At 40.1% G+C, this 23795-nt stretch overlaps 1 protein-coding gene across 4 annotated transcripts in view; it reads right to left on the reverse strand.

The window, feature by feature from the left end:
* slc36a4 (solute carrier family 36 member 4) overlaps positions 1–23795 on the reverse strand; it is a 249142-nt gene that overhangs the window by 170484 nt on the left and 54863 nt on the right. The window lies entirely within an intron of this gene.

Genomic DNA, 23795 nt, shown 5'->3' on the forward strand with positions numbered 1-23795 from the left:
CAACAGGGGCCAGGGACAGGGTTTGGTCTAAAGTGTGTTTAATAACAGGGGCCAGGGACAGTGTTTGGTCTAAAGTGTGTTTATCAACAGGGGCCAGGGACAGGGTTTGGTCTAAAGTGTGTTTATCAACAGGGGCCAGGGACAGGGTTTGGTCTAAAGTGTGTTTATCAACAGGGGCCAGGGACAGGGTTTGGTCTAAAGTGTGTTTATCAACAGGGGCCAGGGACAGGGTTTGGTCTAAAGTGTGTTTATCAACAGGGGCCAGGGACAGGGTTTGGTCTAAAGTGAGTTTAATAACAGGGGCCAGGGACAGGGTTTAGTCTAAAGTGTGTTTATCAACAGGGGCCAGGGACAGGGTTTGGTCTAAAGTGTGTTTAATAACAGGGGCCAGGGACAGGGTTTAAAGGTAGAGGTCTAAAGGTAGAGAAAGTGTGTTGCGAAAGTAATGTCATATGTGTGTTGGAAGCAAGTATGGTTGATGTACTGGCAGGCTGCTGAGATGAGCCCCTCCCCCCCACACACACACACACCACCCCCTGAGGAATAGATCTGTGTGTGGTGTGATTAATCATGGGTCCACTCTGTGGTTTCCTGTGAGTGAAGCAGGAGATTATGGGTTACGGTCACATCAGGCAACCCTGACACCTTACTCTAAATCTCCCAGGTTACTACCAGCCAAACACAGACAAGGAAGTCATCCAATCCAAACACTTTAATCCACACACCCCGCCTTGCCTCGTGGTCAGGCCCACGCTACCAGATATGTGTGTGTGTTTGTCAGACCTGCGTCCAAATACGTGTATCTGGTATTTAAAATGACTGTATATTTTAGTATTTTCTAATAAACAGCCGCAAAACAAGTACTTTTATTTGAGTATTTGAATGGTTATTTGGAAAACACAAATAGTCTGGAAAAATGTTTAACTCTTACACTACCGTTCAAAAGTTTGGGGTCACTTCGAAATGTCCTTGTTTTTGAAGGAAAAGCTAATTTTCTGTCCATTAAAATAACATCAAATTGATCAGAAAAACAGTGTAGACATTGCTAATGTTGTGAATGACTATTGTAGCTTGAAACGGCTGATTTTATATGGAATATATACATACAGTGCCTTGCGAAAGTATTCGGCCCCCTTGAACTTTGCAACCTTTTGCCACATTTCAGGCTTCAAACATAAAGATATAAAACTGTATTTTTTTGTGAAGAATCAACAACAAGTGGGACACAATCATGAAGTGGAACGACATTTATTGGATATTTCAAACTTTTTTAACAAATCAAAAACTGAAAAATTGGGCGTGCAAAATTATTCAGCCCCCTTAAGTTAATACTTTGTAGCGCCACCTTTTGCTGCGATTACAGCTGTAAGTCGCTTGGGGTATGTCTCTATCAGTTTTGCACATCGAGAGACTGACATTTTTTCCCATTCCTCCTTGCAAAACAGCTCGAGCTCAGTGAGGTTGGATGGAGAGCATTTGTGAACAGCAGTTTTCAGTTCTTTCCACAGATTCTCGATTGGATTCAGGTCTGGACTTTGACTTGGCCATTCTAACACCTGGATATGTTTATTTTTGAACCATTCCATTGCAGATTTTGCTTTATGTTTTGGATCATTGTCTTGTTGGAAGACAAATCTCCGTCCCAGTCTCAGGTCTTTTGCAGACTCCATCAGGTTTTCTTCCAGAATGGTCCTGTATTTGGCTCCATCCATCTTCCCATCAATTTTAACCATCTTCCCTGTCCCTGCTGAAGAAAAGCAGGCCCAAACCATGATGCTGCCACCACCATGTTTGACAGTGGGGATGGTGTGTTCAGCTGTGTTGCTTTTACGCCAAACATAACGTTTTGCGTCATCTATACTGTAGATGTATAGATGCCCATTATCAGCAGCCAACACTCCTGTGTTCCAATGGCACGTTGTGTTAGCTAATCCAAGTTAATAATTTTAAAAAGGCTAATTGATCATTAGAAAACCCTTTTTGAAATTATGTTAGCGCAGCTGAAAACTGTCATTCTGATTAAAGAAGCAATAAAACTAGCCTTCTTTAGACTAGTTGAGTATCTGGAGCATCAGCATTTGTGGGTTCGATTACAGGCTCAAAATGGCCAGAAAAATATTCATTTATTTTGAAACTCGTCAGTCTATTCTTGTTCTGAGAAATGAAAGCTATTCCATGCGAGAAACTGCCAAGAAACTGAAGATCTCGTACAGTGCTGTGTACTACTCCCTTCACAGAACAGCGCAAACTGGCTCTAACCAGAATAGAAAGAGGAATGGGAGGCCCCGGTGCACAACTGAGCAAGAGGACAAGTACATTACAGTCCAGTTTGAGAAACAGACGCCTCACAAGTCCTCAACCGTTAGCTTCATTAAATAGTACCCGCAAAACACCTGTCTCAACATCAACAGTGAAGATGCGACTCCGGGATGCTGGCCTTCTAGGCAGAGTTGCAAAGAAAAAGTCATATCTCAGACTGACCAATAAAAATAAAATATTAAGATGGTGGGAGATTTGTACAGGGTAAAATGGATCTTGAAGAAGGAAGGCTATCATTTTGCAAAGCCATGCCATTCCCTGTGGACAGAGCCAATTTCCTCCTACAACAGGACAATGACCCAAAGCAGAGCTCCAAACTATGCAAGAACGATTTAGGGAAGAAGCAGTCAGCTGGTATTCTGTCTATAATGGAGTGGCAGGCACAATCACCGGATCTCAACCCTATTGAGCTGTTGTGGGAGCAGCTTGACCGTATGGTAAGTAAGAAGTGCCCATCAAGCCAATCCAACTTGTGGAAGCATGGGGTTAAATCTCTTCAGATTACCTCAACAAATTGACAACTGGAATGCCAAAGGTCTGCAAGGCTGTAATTGCTGCAAATGGAGGATTCTTTGACAAAAGCAAAAGTTTGAAGGACTCAATTATTATTTCAATTAAAAATCATTATGTATAAACTTGTCAACGTCTTCACTATATTTCCTATTCATTTTGCAACTCATTTCATGTATGTTTTCATGGAAAACAAGGACTTCTCTAAGTGACCCCCATCTTTTGAACAGTAGTGTATTTCAAATACTATTTTTCAATACCTGGGTTAAATGTATGGGAGTGCATTTGAGATAGTGTATTTGAGTATTTAAAATAGTTTCCAAGTATATTTTGCAAATACATTAAAATATTCAACTAGCTGAATGAACACTTACTTGTATGAATGCATTTGAAAGTAAATTAGATATTTGAAATAGTATTTGAACCCAGGTCTCATCTGTGTGTGACAGGTGCTGGGAGCGTTTGTGTGAAGAGACTAGAGACTTGAAAATGCACTCAACAGTTTGATATTCTGGCATCGGTTTGCATTTTAAATCACAAAAATAAAAACGCAGACCGAACACACGATTTCTGTATAAAATAAAAAATGAATAGCAGCACTATAAAAAAAATACATCTGCATTAAGCCATAAACAAATTATATGCATATGAAAAATGCATCTAAATATATTAACAAGATATAGTCCTGAAAAAAACATTATAGGGTCATTGGCAGACTAAGCTCTCTAGTCTACTGTATATCCTGCAGTTGCATAACTCTTCATGGCTGGCTGTGGAGTAGAGAAGGAACTAAGAATACTGTGGGCTCTGCTTCCCCAGTCAAGAACAACCACTTGTCATGGCCAGAGGCAAAAAAAGCAGATCAATCAGCTGGAAAACTGCAATAGTTTTCTCCTGGAGGTAATGATCACTGAGCTTATAAATGAACGGTGACGACGCGCCTGTGAGCCATCGCCACGTCGGGACAGTTTCCTCTATTTCTCCTCACACAAATTGACTAATTGTTTGGTCTACGTACTGTCTTATTAGAATACCATTTTCCACTACGATACTAGGGTGGTTAATGCTACTCCTGTACGTTGTGTACAGCATTCAGACATGGGTAAACAACAGACTGGTGCAACCTGATTGGCTAAACACTGTACACAAGCTACTGGGTTTTATTAAAGACAGTTTGCACATTTCCCCAGTTTTTTACTTGGCTGAACTCCATTAAAGCTAGTTAAGGAGGAAACCAATGCCTTTGCAGCCTGAATGAAATATGTTTTATATACACTCACTGGTTGCGGGGGGTTCGAGTGCATTTCCCGCTGAACTACCTGCGTTGCAAAACGACACGTACTTTGGCGAACCTTAGGGCATATTTTTTGCTTTGACATCTCTACTCTATTATATAAGAATACAAATGCCAATAGGGCCTCCCGAGTGGCGCAGCGTTCTAAGGCAATGCCTCGCAGGCATCACTACAGACCCGGGTTCGATCCCTTGCTGTGTTACAGCCAGCCATGACTGGGAGACCCATGAAGCGGCACACAATTGGCCCATCTTCGTCCAGCGGCAGGGATGTCCTTGTCCCCTCGCGCTCTAGCAACTCCTTGTGGTGGGCCGGGCGTCTTTGGTCGCCAGTTGTAAGGTGTTTTCTCCTACACATTGGTGCGCCTGGCTTCCGAGGTAAGCGAGCAGTGTGTCAACAAGCAGTGCAGTGTTGTGTTTCAGAGGACGCATGAATCTCGACCTTCGCCTCTCCTAAACACCAGAGTCTGATTATAATATAATTTATTTTGTTTTTTTTTGAAAAGTTCATTGTTGATGCTAATTATTCCTTTGTTTTCATCAGCGAGTTTAGTAGTGGCCATTGTAATATCAATAGTGGAGTAGTATTGCTATTCACGATAATTATCACTGTTCATTTAAGGATCCCTTCTCTTTCAGGGAGAGCTTCTTATCTACAGTGGTTTGTCCTTTAAAAGTTTCCATGTACTGCGGCACAGCTTGCATGGTGCCCCAGAATTCTATGGCACGTTATTTAAATGTGAACCACTGGTACCAATAATGCTAGTTAGTGCTAGTTTGACCACCAGAGGGCATCTTTGAGAAGCATTTGATAGCCTTCAATAGTGGCTGTACTAAAGAATTTAACCTGTCTAGGATTGGAGTTCTGCTAGCGGGAGTACAGTACTGGGCTATTTAGCTAAAGAATCCCTGTGTCCTACGGGAGACCGGGGTTCAATTACCGACGAGGAGGAAGGAGTAGGCTGTCCTCGTAAATAACAATTTGTTCTTAACTGACTTGCCTAGTTAACCTGTCTAGGACTGTCTAACCCCGTTCCGCAAGCGGAACCCCTCGCCAACAGCCAATGAAATTGCAGGGCGCCAAATACAAATCAACAGAAATATCATAAATCTAATTTTCAAACATACAAGTAGTAGGCACGATTTCAAAGATTAAATTCTTGTTAATCCAGCCACAGTGTCTGATTTCAAAAATGCTTTACAGCGAAAGCTCCACAAACGACTATGCCATTTTTCCAGCCAAAGAGAGGAGTCACAAAAAGCACAAATAGAGATAAAATGTATCACTAACCTTTGATGATCTTCCTCAGATGACACTCATAGGACTACATGTTACCCAATGCATGAATGTTTTGTTTGGTAAAGTTCATATTTATGTCCAAAAACCTTATTTTACATTGGCGTGTTACGTTCAGTAGTTCCAAAACATGCAGTGATATTGCAGAGAGCCACATGAATTCACAGAAATACTAAAAATAAATGTTGATGAAAATACAACTATTATACATGGAACTTTAGATGCACTTCTCCTTAATGCAACCGCTGTGTCAGATTTCAAAAAAACATTATGGAAAAAGCATAATCTGAGAACGGCGCTCAGAGCCCAAACCAGCCAGAGAAATATCTGCCATGTTGGGTAGTCAACATTATTCATAAATAGCATTATAAATATTCACTTACCTTTGATGATCTTCATCAGAATGCATTCCCAGGAATCGCAGTTCCACAAGAAATGCTTGTTTTGTTCGATAATGTCCATCATTTATGTCCAATAGCTTCTTTTGTAGGGCGTTTGGTAAACAAATCCAAAAGCGCGATCTGGTCCATTCGGACGAAACGTTCAAAAAGTTATATTACAGGTCGAAGCAACTTGTCAAACTGTTAAGGGATTTTTTATCTATAATTACTAATTATGTATACATTTCAATCAGGACTGACTAATCAGAATACTATTATGTTACTGTATAGATGTATGAATTTTATTTTAATCTTAGTACTGAATATAATGTGTGTAAATATAATCAAGAATTAGAACAATGACTGTCTGTTCCTTGGTAGAAATGAATGAACTTATCGTCAGACTGGCTAGAATGCTTATCTACACAGGAAGACCTTGGCTCGGTCATAAATTATATTAAATTGGTAGGGAGACGATGTGGGAAGGCTTGAGATACTGCCTTTGTACCAGGGTGGGAGAAGAGACGGGACAGTTCGAAAACTAATGTCGTAATTTTCAGTTTATAATCTGTGGTAAACTGTATCGTGTTCAGTACTCTCGAGAATAAACGCTACGGATTGATTTTGAGACTGGTCTCTGTCCATTTTATGCAAATACGGGTCTTACAAATTCTTAGGAGTGGACAGAGTGTTGAATTGAATTAGTTAAATAAAAAATAAAAGGAATTTAATTCCTGTAACACAAACAAACTAAGTATAGAATCAATCTTTAGGATGGTTTTTATCATAAATCTTCAATAACGTTCCAAACTGAGAATTCCATTGTCTGTAGAAAAGCAATGGAACGAGAGCTAACTCTCAAGTGAAAGCGCGTGACTGAGAAAGGGGCTGCAGGCAGACCCCTTAGTCAAACAACTCCTATCCTGCCCCCCTTCACATGAGAAGCCTGAAACAAAGTTCTAAAGACGGTTGACGCCTAGTGGAAGTGCAAAATAAACCATATCCCACTGTTTTTTTTCACCTTTATTTAACCAGGTAGGCTAGCTGAGAACAAGTTCTCATTTGCAACTGCGACCTGGCCAAGATAAAGCATAGCAGTGTGAACAGACAACACAGAGTTACACATGGAGTAAACAATTAACAAGTCAATAACACAGTAGAAAAAAAGAGAGTCTATGTACAGTGTGTGCAAAAGGCATGAGGAGGTAGGCGAATAATTACAATTTTGCAGATTAACACTGGAGTGATACATGATCAGATGGTCATGTACAGGTAGAGATACTGGTGTGCAAAAGAGCAGAAAAGTAAATAAATATAAACAGTATGGGGATGAGGTAGGTAAAATTGGGTGGGCTATTTACCGATAAACTATGTACAGCTGCAGCGATCGGTTAGCTGCTCAGATAGCAGATGTTTGAAGTTGGTGAGGGATATAAAAGTCTCCAACTTCAGCGATTTTTGTGTATTCGATAGGGGTGAGTTCAAATACTACAAACCTCAGATTTCCCACTTCCTGTTTGGATTTTTTCTCAGGTTTTTGCCTGCCATATGAGTTCTGTTATACTCAGACATCATTCAAACAGTTTTAGAAACGTCAGAGTGTTTTCCATCCAATACTAATAATAATATGCATATATTAGCATCTGGGACTGAGTAGGAGGCATGTCACTCTGGGCACGCTATTCATCCAAAAGTGAAAATGCTGCCCCCTATCCCAAAGAAGTTAAAAAAAAAAATTGTAAGAACATAGTATGTGGGACTGATTTTATGAATTTAGCTTTTTATGGTGTTTCTATTCCAAGAAAAATGAAAAATCCTCTTGGTATCCATTAGGATGGAACGGAAAATATGGCGCTGTGACGGTCACGAGTAGGCTGTAGTACTGGGCTATTTAGCTAAAGAATACCCATGTTGTGTGGGCACGCGGAAGACCGGGGTTCAATTCCCCGATGGGGAGGAAGGAGTAGGCTGTCCTTTTAAATAAGAATGTGCTCATAACTGATTTGCCTAATTAAATAAAAGGTTACACTAAGAGCATAACATTGCTACACCCTAATTCTAGTCTAACCAATAACCAAACGGAGATTAAGTTAAAATAAAAATCTCATTGATTTATCAAGACCAGTCCCCATGCTTGTCTCAGAGCAGCGCAAAAAGGTGCTAAAATGGTTGTAGGCTTTTGCTTCAAATCCTATTGCTTCTAACTTCAATATGCTCTTTAAATAAATAAGACCTACACCACTTTTAACAGCACATTACTCAACACTAGTGAGACTCATGTCGCCTATGGTATAATCAAAAAATATTACGTGACTCTCTGCCAAAAATTACATATAAAACGATTCTAAATTAAAACAAAAAGCCGCCTCATGGGTCAACCCTGTCGAACCTGCATCTGTAGCAAGGCATTTTGCACTTCAGGAGCCCCCATCCACAAAGTATCAAAATACAGAGAGCATTTGGTAATGGGATATTATAATACTATTATAGTACTGTACATGGTGTCCAGGTCAGGATAACCAAAACATTTATTCATTAAAGACTATCAGAAAGAATGTTGGTACGTATTTATTTTGATCCAAAGCCATGAATGAGTGAGTCACTCAGCTTTATGTAAGTGCCGGTCTATATGACTGTGCCAGCAACTTGATAATATATAACAATATTTTGGAGGTTATTTTGATTTTAAAAAATCTGAATAAAAGGGCAAAATAATGTGTAAAGTCCAAAACATTTATTTCTGTTTTTAGAGGGAGAGAAACGCTGGGCTAGTTGTGCGCCACCCATAAAAGGCCAAAATATAGCCCTGCTAATTGCGCTGTACAACGTGACCATGAGTATTTTCCAGTAAGCAACAATTTGTTCCCCTTCATTGGACAACTTTGTTCCAATATTTCTGTAATTCAGTGATATTTATTCCCATAATAATTCATTATGGATCCATAACTAAATAAACATCGTCATTTTGAAATAGTTTTTTTTAAATTATTATATTAACGAAAGCATAAAGACGTTGATGAATAAATACAGTACATGCTTTTACATTTGGATAATAACGCATTTTGAAGATAAGCCACCTGTATTTGTTTATTAGGCTATAGCAGAACAGCGTAACGGTCCAGACGGCCCTTGCTGTGCCTGGTGAGCAGTTGGTCAAGTTCTGTTGTCAGAAGAGGACTGGAAATGTCAGGGTGAACCGACGACCTGATGAACCAGCAAAGTAAGTTGACTCTGCCTGTTGGAGGTGGAGTTCCAGAGCTCACAGGTGTGCCTGGCATGGACTGTGACGCCATCTCATTCCTAAACACCTGAATCTCCGCCAATGCCGCCTGGCTCTGAACAAATGCATCAGCTGTTGCCCGTATCTCTGCTCTCAGATAAGGTTTCTCTTTCTGATCTTTCCGATCTCGGTCTTCAAAATTTGATCCGTGTGCACCTTCATCAGATGAGCAGAATGGTACCACTCTGAGCCCCCATCGATTACAATGGCCTATAAGAGAAACGGTAGATCAATGAAGAATTAAAAGCGTCTCCAACACACAAATGCTGTGTACACATTTGAAGAATCAAGTCAAACTAACCGCTTTCTTGGCAACCATGCATTTTCTAGGTTCGGCCCATGTCCAGTCCTTTGTCAACTGATCTCCACGGATGATTTTCAGCATGGTTGTATGTTCTACAAAAAATACATTCTACTTTTTAGTACACAATATAGAACTTTTTTATTTTATTTAACCTTTATTTAATTATCGATTTTATTACACAATGATGGGCTATATACATTTTTTTTAAAAAGAAAAATCACTGAAGAAAAATCACTGAAACCAAAATACCTTTAGTTTTGGTGATCCTCTCAGCTCCGGCTCATTTTCAAGTCCTCTCGTGGTTATGGTCCTAACTAGAGGTCGACTGATTAATCGGAATGGCCGATTAATTAGGGCCGATTTAAAGTTTTCATAACAATCGGAAAATCTGTATTTTTGTACACCGATTTGGCCAATTTAAAAATATATATATATAATATATTTTTTTTACACATTTATTTAACTAGGCAAGTCAGTTAAGAACACATTCTTCAGCAAGAGCAAAATAATCCTAACAAAATGTAAAAATTAAAACCTTAGTTGTTACAACAGTGTTAGTAAGTAATACTGAAGTCATGCACAATTATCAGTTTCTATTTAGGTTTATGTCGCCCATTCATTTTCAGTTAGAGACACAGTAGGACCCAAAAGCATAATCAGTGCTCTAACTCCCCCTTGCACTGGTCTGGAGCAATGAAGTAGTACCATACTAAACTACAAATTACCTCTATGTCCCACAGCATAATCTCAAAACATTTAGTGGAGCAACCACTGAAGGTAAGAGGAAGGTTATAAATTACTATTGGCCATGTAGCTAAGTTTATTATATTATTTTAGGCTATCTGGCATTAGTGCGTAAGCCTAAGCTTGGGCCTAAATGTACGCACACCAAATAGCCTATGCGCCAATCGCCAAATGCTTTGGGAATGGGCAGAAAAAGGACGCTGTTAGAGTTTAATTCAATAAGAGAAAAACTGTGAAATGGAGCGTTGAAGATAAAGCAAAGGATGGGCCAGAACAGTAACGTTCGGGAAAGATTTGGTGAAGTGGTAAAAGGGGATGATCGCAGTGCTGGGCTGTTACAATTCGACAGTCACAGCTTTCTATTTCCTTACAAGCGGTCAAACTGATGTCATTTGGAAATCTTGTCTTCTCTCCAGGTCCCTAAACATCTTTTCTCCTGGTCAGTCAGTCTCTCGCTCCCTCTACCCTTTCCCTCGCACTCGCTCATCCCCCTGTCCCGCTCTCTGTCCCGCTTTTTCCCTTTCTCTTCCCCCCCTCTCTCTCTCTCTCCTCTGCAGGGATTAGCCCCCTGCCAAGCCACAGAGGGACTCTATTGGAAATTATTCATCGAGGCTATCACACGGCAAAGACCTGCCGCACAATACCAGAGGGAAAGCCATGAAAAACATTCTCCTCCTACTGTAGTTCTGATATCAGACAAAGCCCACTGGCAGCAACCCGGCGGAGGGGAAGAAGGGACAGGGAGAATAGACCATTAGGGAAAGAGAGGAGGCAATAGAGCCAATTACGGACCCATTGAGGAAGGAAATTGAGGAAGGAAAGTACAGTGGAGACCTGTGAGGAGAGTTAATGCTGGGTGCTGAGCTGTGAGGGAAAGGTTAGGTGAATGAGACAATGAAAAAGCGAGAGAAAGGGAGGGAGGACAAGAAGTGGCAATAGTGTAAGTCCCTACTAGCCAGGAGCCCGAGAGGATGGAGAATAGCAACTCATACTATGAGTGTACAGGGAGCAGAGGAGAACACTGCAAAAAGCCTTCAATATGAGACAAGATGGAGAAAGGAGGAAGGGGAGAGGTAATATCACCTCTTACAGGCAGAGGAGAACCACTGCATTGGCCAGAGACAGAGAGAGACTCGTGGTATCCACCAGATTGAGGGCAGAAGCTCATAATTTCTGCGTGGGGGAATAGACACAAGCAACAGAACCACTCTAACCGGCAGTTGCACGCTCCACTGTGTTTCTCCAGTGGGAGCCACTGAAAAGCCTCTCCATCTTGGCTCATGCAAGCAATGGCAGCTAGTTATCTGGGGCCTGCAGATATGATGCATGCACTATATTTCCACATCCCTATTCCAATGGTGAAAACAAATGTGTCTGCTGCCCCTGGCCCCCTGGCTCTCTGAATAAACTATTTCCATTTCATAAAAAAATATGTTGAATTAAATGTGGAAAATGTATTGGATTTGCAAAAAGTAATTAAAGGGAATTTTGTATTTTTTCCACCAAACTTAACATAAATCCAATGACATGACTGACATTTTATGTTGATTTCACATTTGTTGACAACTTCAACCAAAATGTAAATCAAACTAGACGTTGAAATGACGTCTGTGCCCAGGGGGTAGTCTTCTTTTACCACTTTCTCCCCCTCTCTCTCTCTAAACTGAGCTACAGATACAATTTGTGCCAGTGAAAAACGGAGAACCAAATACTCAGGGCTTCTTGGGGGGTATGAACTTTTCTTTTCAAATATCCCATTTACGAAAGCTGTTGCAAGTTCACGCCAAGGAGATAGATGTGTGAGGGTGAGTGTACTTGGATGCTAGTGTGTGTGTGTGTGTGGTCTGGCACTTGATGAAGCTGCGTTTATCAAACAGGAGGGATAATGAAATGTGCAGTCATCAATCACCTGAAAGACAAAATGCTAGCCCCCCTCTGTCTCATTACATTTGGGCCTGCCCTATTCATTAAATGAGACCCAAACGACATTGGCAATTAAAGCACATTTGTACTTTCTCACTCCCCGAGTAACAAACCACACCATAGCTTACCTCGTCTTGTCATATTACACTGGGCTGGGCCATACATACAGTAATATAGAGGACCTGTGGTCCCGACAGAGATCCTTGCTATGCAGTCAGCATTTTTCATGGTTGGGAGCAGGCGGTCAGACAGACAACTTTGAGACAATTTTGATTTATTTTTGTCCCGTAGATAATTTGGAAACGGTTGTCTTTCTGATTTGTATGCTTTAGCCTACCTATTATATTAAAAACACATCTTTGTCACATAATTTTTTATTTATTTAACCAGGAAGGGCTCATTGAGATTTTAAATCTCTTTTCAAGAGCTTCCTGGCCAAGATAGGCAGCACCAAGTAATTACACAATTACAGACAGACAACACGAAAAACTAAAAGTAATCTAGCAAAAACCATAGGATTTACAAGAGTATAACAAAATCATAAAACAGCAAATTAAAAAAATTGACAGGTCAGGGAATCAGCTTCAAAATCTGTGATTTAAAAACACCAAATTGGGACACGTTCTTCCAAGTTATTCACACACACTCAGAATTCTCTGCTTCAAGTTAAGCAGCCTACCTTTCCTCTCCTAGTTGGGCGTGTGAGACGTGCCCAATATATGTGGTCTCAAAATAATAGCGTAGGCAAGCATGGGCGGAGAATCACGGAACAGTTATCTTTCCAAGGAAATTAAATATGATTAGACCATAGTTTACTACAGTGTCTGTAAATAATAAATATTGACAAAGGAAAGAAGAGGGCACTTAACCGACGTGAGTTGAGGTGCAATCAAAAAACATTTATCATCAATGAAAAGTAGCAAGGCGCGCATAGGTTAGGTTACCATAGTGAGTGAGTGTTGTGCCTTTCATTTTAAATAAATTGATTACCCATTTATTTGTCTCTGCCTGCAAATCGCCCTCTTAAAAGGTAAGCTATATCCTACAGTGGTTCTTCCTTTGAAAGTTGTGTCATACTGCAGCACAGCTTGCGGGGTGCTGTGGAATGGTATGGCACGTTTAAGTGCCATGTCATAGTACTTTACTGTCAGCCATTGTTACCATTAATGCTAGTTGGACCACCAGAGCATATCTATGAGAAGCTAAGTTGTTGAAATGACATGGAGTTGTAGGCCGAAGAGTCCTGTTTACTGTAGCAGTTTTAGCCTAACTTACTTATTGGCATAAATGCCTACTTCAATATACAGTATACCAATCAATCATGCATGTTATCACACAGCATACAAGTCATCCATGTCTTTAAATAGTCAAGCATTTTAGTTATAAAACAAAATAACAAAGGGAGCATTGAATAATTAAAAAATGAATAAACCGCAACATGTCGTCTGAAGAGATTGAATTTACGAATGCATTTGACTGTTTTAAATGTTGGCTGTACGAGAGACTTTAAAACCTTTTTTGTTAGAACAGACTATAATTTCTTTGTAAATTATTATTGAATTTGATGTGCTGTTTATACTGTTAGAAATGTAGCTTAATTAAATTATTCATATTATGGTGTTTCTATTCCATGAAAAAAGGAAAATGCATTTTACAGTAGCCTATGCAGGCCTCAGGGTTTCCATTAAGAAAATATGGCGCTGTACAACGTGACTGGACGAGAGTAGGCGTAGGCTACTAATTGACTGCCAGTGAAGAGCAAAATAATCCTAACATTTCCACACCCTAAATGTTGTCTAACCAATACCCAAACAGAGATTCAGCGAAAATAAAAACCTGATTGATTTACCAAGACCAGTCCCCATGCTTGTCTCAAAGCAGTGCAAAACGGTGCATGTAGCTCAAGAGAAAGTGCAAGTGTCCGCTCTCATCATTCCAGCTGCTTTAAGTTACTAATTTCTAGTCAATGTCATCCTATTCAACTATTGCTGTATATATACACACACACTATTCTATCCTACGTATTTGGGATGCACAATATATCGGTGAACATAGCGGAATCTGACCATATTAGCTAAAAAATGGCAACATCAATATCAGCCCGATGTCCAGTTTAACGCCAATGTGCAAAAGTGATGTCAAAGGACATCAATAACAAAACCGCTGGGGCAATTGTGCGCTGCCCTATGGGACTCCCAATCACGGCAAGATGTGAAACAGCCTGGGTTTTTTTTATTATTTTTTTTTATTTTTTATTCATTTTATTTATTTATTTTTTTACCTTTATTTAACCAGGCAAGTCAGTTAAGAACAAATTCTTATTTTCAATGACGGCCTGGAAACTTAAAAAGCCGCAAACATTTTAAATATTGGTTATCCTACCGTTTCTTTTTTTTGGCAAGGAAAATATTGGATATCGGTATGTGCCAAACATGTCATATCGGTGCATCACTACTACTTATTCTACAGATAAAGTAAATATTATATCCTCACACTGTCCATAATGTCTATACAACCCATCACATATGGCACCCGTCAACATTTTTAACACCTACTCATTCAAGGGTTTTTCCTTTATTGTCACTATTTTCATCAAAACTATTAAATAACAGATATGGAATCATGTTAAACATATCAAAATGCCTTTTGGATTCTTCAATGTAGCCACGCTTCACCTTGACAGTTTTGCACACTTGGCATTCTCTCAACCAGCTTCACCTGGAATGCTTTTCCAACAGTCTTGAAGGAGTTCCCACATATGCTGAGCACTTGTTGGCTGATTTTCCTTCACTCTGTGTCCAACTCATCCCAAACCATCTCAATTGGGTTGAGGTTGGTGAATGTGGAGGCCAGGTGATCTGATGCAGCAGTCCATCACTCTCCTTCTTGGTCAAATAGCCCTTACACAGCCTGGAGGAGTGTTGGGTCATTGTCCTGTTGAAAAACAAATGATAGTCCCACAAAGCGCAAATCAGATGGGACGGCGTATCGCAGCATAATCACTGAGTGTCACCAGCAAATCCCCCCCACAGCATCACACCTCCTCCTCCATGCTTCACAGTGAGAACATGTGGAGATCATCCATTCGTCTACTCTGCGTCTCACAAAGACATGCCAGTTGGAACCAAAAATCTATCATTTGGGCTCATCAGTACAAAGGACAAATGTCCACTGGTCTTAACGTCCATTGCTAGTGTATCTTGGCCCAAGCCAAGATTATTGATGTCCTTTAGTAGTGGTTTCTTTGCAGCAATTCGGCCATGAAGGACCGATTCACGTAGTCTCCTCTGAACAGTTGATGTGGAGATGTGTCTTTTACTTGAACTCTGTGAAGCATTTATTTGGCCAGCAATTTCTGAGGCTGGTAACACTAAATAACTTATCCTCTGCAGCAGAGGTAAATCTGGGTCTTCCTTTCCTGTGGTGGTCCTCATAAGAGCTGGTGTAATCATATTGCCTGATGGTTTTTGCGACTGCACTTGAAACTTCAAAGTTCTCGAAATGTTCCAGATTGACTGACCTTCCTGTCTTAAAGTAATGATGGACTGTTGTTTCTCTTTGCTTATTTGGGTTGTTCTTGCCATACTATGCACTTGGTCTTTTGCCAAATAGGGCTATCTTCTGTATACCACCCCTACCTTGTTACAACACAACTGATTAGCTCAAACACATTAAGGAAATAAATTCCAAAATTAACTTATAACAAGGCACACCTGTTAATTGAACTGTATTCCAGGTGACTACCCCATGAAGCTTGTTGAGAGAATGCCAAGAGTGTACAAAGCTGTCATCAAGGCAAAGGGTGGCTACTTCAAAGAATCACAAATATAAATATATGCACAAAAAAATAAAGGGAACACTAAAATAACACATCCTAGATCTGAATGAATGAAATATTCTTATTAAATACTATTTTCTTTACATAGTTGAATGTGCTGACAACAAAATCACACAAAAATTACCAATGGAAATCAAATTTGTCAACCCATTGAGGTCTGGATTTGGAGTCACACTCAAAATTAAAGTGGAAAACCACACTACAGGCTGATCCAACTTTATGTAATGTCCTTAAAACAAGTCAAAATGAGGCTCAGTAGTGTGTGTGGCCTCCACGTGCCTGTATGACCTCCCTACAACGCCTGGCATGCTCCTGATGAGGTGGCGGATGGTCTCCTGAGGGATCTCCTCCCAGACCTGGAATAAAGCATCCGGCAACTCCTGGACAGTCTGTGGTGCAACATGGCGTTGGTGGATGGAGCGAGACATGATGTCCCAGATGTGCTCAATTGGATTCAGGTCAGGGGAACGGGCAGGCCAGTCCATAGCATCAATGCCTTCCTCTTGCAGGAACTGCTGACACACTCCAGCCACATGAGGTCTAGCATTGTCTTGCATTAGGAGGAAACCAGGGCCAACCGCACCAGCATATGGTCTCACAAGGGGTCTGATGATCTCATCTCGGTACCTAATGGCAGTCAGGCTACCTCTGGCGAGCACATGGAGGGCTGTGGGGCCACCCAAAGAAATGCCACCCCACACCATGACTGACCCACCGCCAAACCGGTCATGCTGGAGGATGTTGCAGGCAGCAGAACGTTCTCCACGGCGTCTACAGACTCACGTCTGTCATATGTGCTCAGTGTGAACCTGCTTTCATCTGTGAAGAGCACAGGGCGCCAGTGGCGAATTTGCCAATCTTGGTGTTCTCTGCCAAATGCCAAATGTCCTGCACGGTGTTGGGCTGTAAGCACAACCCCCACCTGTGGACGTCGGGCCCTCATACCACCCTCATGGAGTCTGTTTCTGACCGTTTGAGCAGACACATGCACATTTGTGGCCTGCTGGAGGTCATTTTGCAGGGCTCTGGCAGTGCTCCTCCTGCTCCTCCTTGCACAAAGGCGGAGGTAGCGGTCTGCTGCTGGGTTGTTGGCCTCCTCCACGTCTCCTGATGTACTGGCCTGTCTCCTGGTAGCGCCTCCATGCTCTGGACACTGCGCTGACAGACACAGCAAACCTTCTTGCCACAGCTCGCATTGATGTGCCATCCTGGATGAGCTGCACTACCTGAGCCACTTGTGTGGGTTGACTCCGTCTCATGCTACCACTAGAGTGAAAGCACCACCAGCATTCAAAAGTGACCAAAACATCAGCCAGGAAGCATAAGTACTGAGAAGTGGTCTGTGGTCACCACCTGCAGAACCACTCCATTATTGGGGGTGTCTTGCTAATTGCCTATAACTACCACCTGTTGTCTATTTATTTATTATCTATTTATTTATTTATTTATTGTCAATCAGTGTTGCTTCCTAAGTGGACAGTTTGATTTCACAGAAGTGTGATTGATTTGGAGTTACATTGTGTTGTTTTTAGTGTTCCCTTTAGTTTTTTGAGCAATGTATTTTGATTTGTTTAACACTTTTTTGGTTACTACATGATTCCATGTGTCATTTCGTTGTTTGTCTTCACTATTATTCTACAATGTAGAAAATTGTAAAAATAAAGAAAAACCCTGGAATGAGTAGGTGTTTCCAAACTTTTGACTTGTACTGTACAGTGGTTCCTCCTTTAAAAGTTGCAGCACCTTGCGGGCTGCTGCAGCATTCTATGGCACGTTATTTAATTGTCAACGATTTTTTTAACGTTTTAATGCAAATTAGTGCTAGTTTGACCACCAGAGGGCAACTTTGAGAAGCAATTGATAGTCTCCCATATTGGCATTACTAGATCATTTAAAACCTTTTTTGTAATAACATAGTGCATGGGACTGATTTTAATAAATGTGGCTTAATTAATTAGATTAATATTATGGTGTTTCTATTCAGAGAAAAATTAAAAATGAAACCCTCAGAGTTTCCATTAGGATGGAATGGAAAATATTGCGCTGTACAACGTGACGGTCGGGAGTAGGCTACAGCATAAGAGGATTGGAGAATTCTAAATTAATATCTAAGGGGAATAACATTTCTACAACCTAATTGTAGTGTAACCAATACTAATTTCGCCCATGGTAGGCCTACAGTATGTCTAAAAATATATTTTTTTCAATGATGTGACTCTCCGCCAATAAATACATTTAGAGGATTGGAGGACTCTATATTAATATCTAAGGGGCATTTTCAGTTAGATATTCTCAGATATTCTCACAGATCCTAAGTGGCTTTTATATAACTCTAAATTAATTAATTAATAATAATAAAACAATATATTTGTTTAATAAGTAATGATAATTTGGAGATTTTATTTTCATTAAAACTAAAGTGAGCGAGAAAAAGGCAATTATTGAACATGGGGTAAGACATTCTCACTAATTTGTAAATAAAAAACAGATTGTTTATTAGAATTATTTATTTCTGTGAGAAACATAGCTTGGTTACTTAGCAGACATTACTTATATTCATTCAACACATATCTTAAGAATATAATTGAACATTTTAGTTTCTCCATGCTTGTCTCGAAGAATGGAGAAATGTTATATACACATATACGATAATTTAGAGATTATTTTGTTTGCAAAAAAAATAGTGAGCGATTTTAATCTGAATAAAGACCAAATTAATATTTTGAAAGGTCAAAATATAGCCCTGCTATTAGCCATAATGGCGCTATACAACGTGACCGTGTGTTTGAAAGAGTATTTTCCAGTAAGAAACAATTTGTTTGCCTTCATTAGACAACTTTGTCCCAATATTTCTGTAATTCACTGATATTTATTCCCATAGTAATTCATTATGGGTCCATAACTAAATAAACATCAGCATTTTAAAAAAGTATTTTTATCATTATTTTATTAATGAAAACAAATATGAAGAAATACTGTACTGCTGTTTTGAGTTAGAAATGTAACATTTCAGAGTACTTAAGCATAGAATACATTGCAGGTAGGGGGATGTTCACACCTACAGTAGCCGGGTTATAAAGAGTCTATTGTCCTGCTAATCGGGCTACAAGTGTTTGAAAACCTGTTTTCAAAATGCCATCAGTTGTCCATCAGCTGTACTATAAATAAAAACAAAGCATCTTGTTTATATTCTTTATTGTAACCAGAATGTTACAAATAATTTGTATCTACCATTCCAATTACTTTAAGAGTTGGGATTAATTTGATTAATATATGGTGTTTCTATTCCAAGGAAAACGGAAAACTCTCTGGGTCTCCGTTAGGATGGAGTGGAAAATATGGCGCTGTGCAGCGTGACGGTCGGGAGTACAGTACTGGGCTATTTAGCTATAGAATCCCCGTGTCCTGTGTGAGACCGGGGTTCAATTACCGACAGGGAGGAAGGAGTAGGCTGTCCTTGTAAATAAGAATTTGTTCTTAACTGACTTGCCTAGTTAAATAAAGGTTACACTAAGAGCATAACATTTCTACACCCTAATTTTACCATTGTAGTCTGACCATCACCCAAACAGAGATTCAGTGAAAATAAAAATCTTATTGATTTATGAAGACCAGTCCCCATGCGTGTCTCAGAGCAGCGCGAAACGGTGCTAAAATAGTTGTAGACTATTGCTTCTAACTTCAATATGCTCTTTAAATAAATAAGACCTACACCACTTTTAACAGCACATTACTCAACACTAGTGAGACTCATGTCGTCTACGGTAGGCTTACAATATATCGAAAAAAAATTACGTGACTCTGGCAATAATTACATATAGAGGATTGGAGGATATTTCTGTAATTCAATGATATTTATTCCCATAGTAATTTGTTATGGATCCATAACTACATAAAAAATGTCTTTCAAAATATATGTTTATCATTATTTTATTAATGAAAGCATAAAGATGCCATTATTAGTTACATTGTTTTAGTTCAAACGTGCAGACTGGCACTATGAACAAAACAGCGGGAACGTTTCCCCTAGTCAGCGCCATTATTAGTGCAATACCCCTTAAATATTTGAGATGACTTCGTTTTTCAAATAACGTAAAATGAGCGAGAAAAAGGCCATTCTTGAACATAGGGTGAGACATTGTTACTAATTTGTAAATAAAGCCTGTTTGAAATTTACAATTACTTATTTCTGTTTTTAAAGGGAGAAAAACCTAGTCATCTTATGGGTCTCCCAGTCAAGGCCGGCATGGGTATTGAACCAGCATCTGTAGCAGTCACTTAGACTGTTGCCCCACTGTACAACGTGACTGGTCGGAAGTGGCCTACAGTACTACAGCAAGAGCAAAATATCTTAACAAAATAAAATAATAAAAACCTTAGTGTAACAACAGTTTTAGTAAGTAATACTGAAGTTGTGCACAATTATCAATTATTTATATTTAGGTTTATGAAGTCCATTCATTGTCAGAGACACAGTAGGACCCAAAAGCATAAATCTCTAACTCCCCCTTGCGTTGGTCTGGAGCAATGAAGTGGTGACGCAGGGTGCCGTACCTAACCCCAAATTACCTCTAAGTCCCGCGGCGTAAGCTCGCAGCTTTTAAAAGGAGGAACAACTGTAAATGTATTTAGACTCAGACACTGCTCACGCTAATATTGATATATTTCTTGATCCCATTATTTAACTTCTAGATGTGTGTATTGTTGAGAATTGTTGGATATTACTGCACTGTCGGAACTGAGAACACAAGCATTCCGCTACACTCACAATAACATCTGCTAAATACAGTGCCTTGCGAAAATATTCGGCCCCCTTGAACTGTGCAACCTTTTGCCACATTTCAGGCTTCAAACATAAAGATATAAAACTGTATTTTTTGTGAAGAATCAACAACAAGTGGGACACAATCATGAAGTGGAACGACATTTATTGGATATTTCAAACTTTTTTAACAAATCAAAAACTGAAAAATTGGGCGTGCAAAATTATTCAGCCCCCTTAAGTTAATACTTTGTAGCACCACCTTTTGCTGCGATTACAGCTGTAAGTCGCTTGGGGTATGTCTCTATCAGTTTTGCACATCGAGAGACTGAAATTTTTTCCCATTACTCCTTGCAAAACAGCTCGAGCTCAGTGAGGTTGGATGGAGAGCATTTGTGAACAGCAGTTTTCAGTTCTTTCCACGGATTCTCGATTGGATTCAGGTCTGGACTTTGACTTGGCCATTCTAACACCTGGATATGTTTATTTTTGAACCATTCCATTGTAGATTTTGCTTTATGTTTTGGATCATTGTCTTGTTGGAAGACAAATCTCCGTCCCAGTCTCAGGTCTTTTGCAGACTCCATCAGGTTTTCTTCCAGAATGGTCCTGTATTTGGCTCCATCCATCTTCCCATCAATTTTAACCATCTTCCCTGTCCCTGCTGAAGAAAAGCAGGCCCAAACCATGATGCTGCCACCACCATGTTTGACAGTGGGGATAGTGTGTTCAGCTGTGTTGCTTTTACGCCAAACATAACGTTTTGCATTGTTGCCAAAAAGTTCCATTTTGGTTTCATCTGACCAGAGCACCTTCTTCCACATGTTTGGTGTGTCTCCCAGGTGGCTTGTGGCAAACTTTAAACAACACTTTTTATGGATATCTTTAAGAAATGGCTTTCTTCTTGCCACTCTTCCATAAAGGCCAGATTTGTGCAATATACGACTGATTGTTGTCCTATGGACAGAGTCTCCCACCTCAGCTGTAGATCTCTGCAGTTCATCCAGAGTGATCATGGGCCTCTTGGCTGCAGCTCTGATCAGTCTTCTCCTTGTATGAGCTGAAAGTTTAGAGGGACGGTCAGGTCTTGGTAGATTTGCAGTGGTCTGATACTCCTTCCATTTCAATATTATCGCTTGCACAGTGCTCCTTGGGATGTTTAAAGCTTGAGAAATCTTTTTGTATCCAAATCCGGCTTTAAACTTCTTCACAACAGTATCTCGGACCTGCCTGGTGTGTTCCTTGTTCTTCATGATGCTCTCTGCGCTTTTAACGGACCTCTGAGACTATCACAGTGCAGGTGCATTTATACGGAGACTTGATTACACACAGGTGGATTGTATTTATCATCATTAGTCATTTAGGTCAACATTGGATCATTCAGAGATCCTCACTGAACTTCTGGAGAGAGTTTGCTGCACTGAAAGTAAAGGGGCTGAATAATTTTGCACCCCCAATTTTTCAGTTTTTGATTTGTTAAAAAAGTTTGAAATATCCAATAAATGTCGTTCCACTTCATGATTGTGTCCCACTTGTTGTTGATTCTTCACAAAAAAATACAGTTTTATATCTTTATGTTTGAAGCCTGAAATGTGGCAAAAGGTCGCAAAGTTCAAGGGGGCCGAATACTTTCGCAAGGCACTGTATGTGTATGTGACCAATAAAATCTGATTTTAAGTTCAGTAGCCATACGGGCAAGATCTGGTGCGTGTGTGGTCTCAATTAAATGGAGTAGGATATAGCCCAGGGGTTCCCAAACTATTTTGTCCCATGACCACAGTTTGATATCTGAAAAGTCTCGCGACCCCAACCATGTGTAATGCTTATACCCAATATTTGGCTTTAATGCAGATGAGAGCACTAATTCATAGCTTCACACAGATGATATGAACTGGTGAAGGGTACCATGATTTGTATGCTGCTTTCAAGACAACTGGGAAAAAAATAAGAGGTGAAATCATGACGTCAGATATCTTCAGGTCGGAAAGTCGGAGCTCTAGAAAAAGACCAGAGTTCCCAAGTTGGATTTCCGAGTTGGATGACTGTTTAAATTGATTTTTCCCAGTCGAAGCTAATTTTTTCCCACAACTTCCCAGTTTTCTTGAATGCTCTCAAGTCGGAGATTTCCGACTTCCAAGTTCCCGGCTGTTTTAAACATGGCATTTATGCTCAGAGGGAGACAGCAGGGTATTTATTCCCTTTGAGCCAGAAACCAAAACTCCTCCGTTGTGACCCGTGAATGCATTCGGTCACATGACACTTCAATTCGCAGTTAAATTTCAATTACCGGCATGTCAACTAAATCAGCATCACAGTCAAACAGATTGGGAAGTAGTTCCCAAAGTGCTCTTCCAAGCATTGGAGGTAGGCAGTCATCACTCATGTGGGACACTTAAGAGTGCAGAGGCCTGCCCTCCATAGATGGAGCCACATCTGTGCAAAAAGCCCACCATTCAATCCCATGGAATCCATTTCTCGTCATCCTAGCCACTGAACATGCCTTGTGCCGTTTCATGCTCAGGAATCGTGAGACAGAACAATATGTGCACGTGAATAACACACACACACACACCCCCCCGACATGTATATATAACAAAAGTCAATGCATGGGCATCTCAGCCCTGACAGTTGAAGTTGCATCCAGTTGGAGAGCATAAACAGGGGATTTTTTTTGTCGTTCAATCAGAGTTTCCTCTTGATTGCTAGAAATAAATACTATTTGATAAACAGTGTCATTTGACAAAGGTATTGATGTGACTTTCTGTGCCTCTGCCTCCCCACGCATTGTTTTCACAATATCAATTGCGGCCGTGAATATCAAAGTAAAGTCTTTGCAATAGTGTGAAGTTCATTAGCGTAGCGGGCCCAGCCATTCACCGTGGGAATTATTTAAGTGCGCCACTTTCCCATGATCTAAGGGCTGGTAGAATTTTATCTTTTAGATTTTAATAATTGTAATTTTGATTTTAAGGTTAACCACATTTCAATGATTTTGAGATATAATATTGTCTAATATCTACTTTTTTTGTATATTTTTTTCATGATTGTAAATTCTCCCTCGACCCCATTTTCATATGAGGCGACCCCTAGTTTGGGAACCACTGCTATAGCCTATGCATGGGCAGAGAAACACAAGGTAGCAATC

The sequence above is a fragment of the Oncorhynchus mykiss genome, chromosome 27 (genome assembly GCF_057628025.1).
Source record: "Oncorhynchus mykiss isolate SJ-2025 chromosome 27, ASM5762802v1, whole genome shotgun sequence".
Taxonomy (NCBI): Eukaryota; Metazoa; Chordata; class Actinopteri; order Salmoniformes; family Salmonidae; genus Oncorhynchus; species Oncorhynchus mykiss.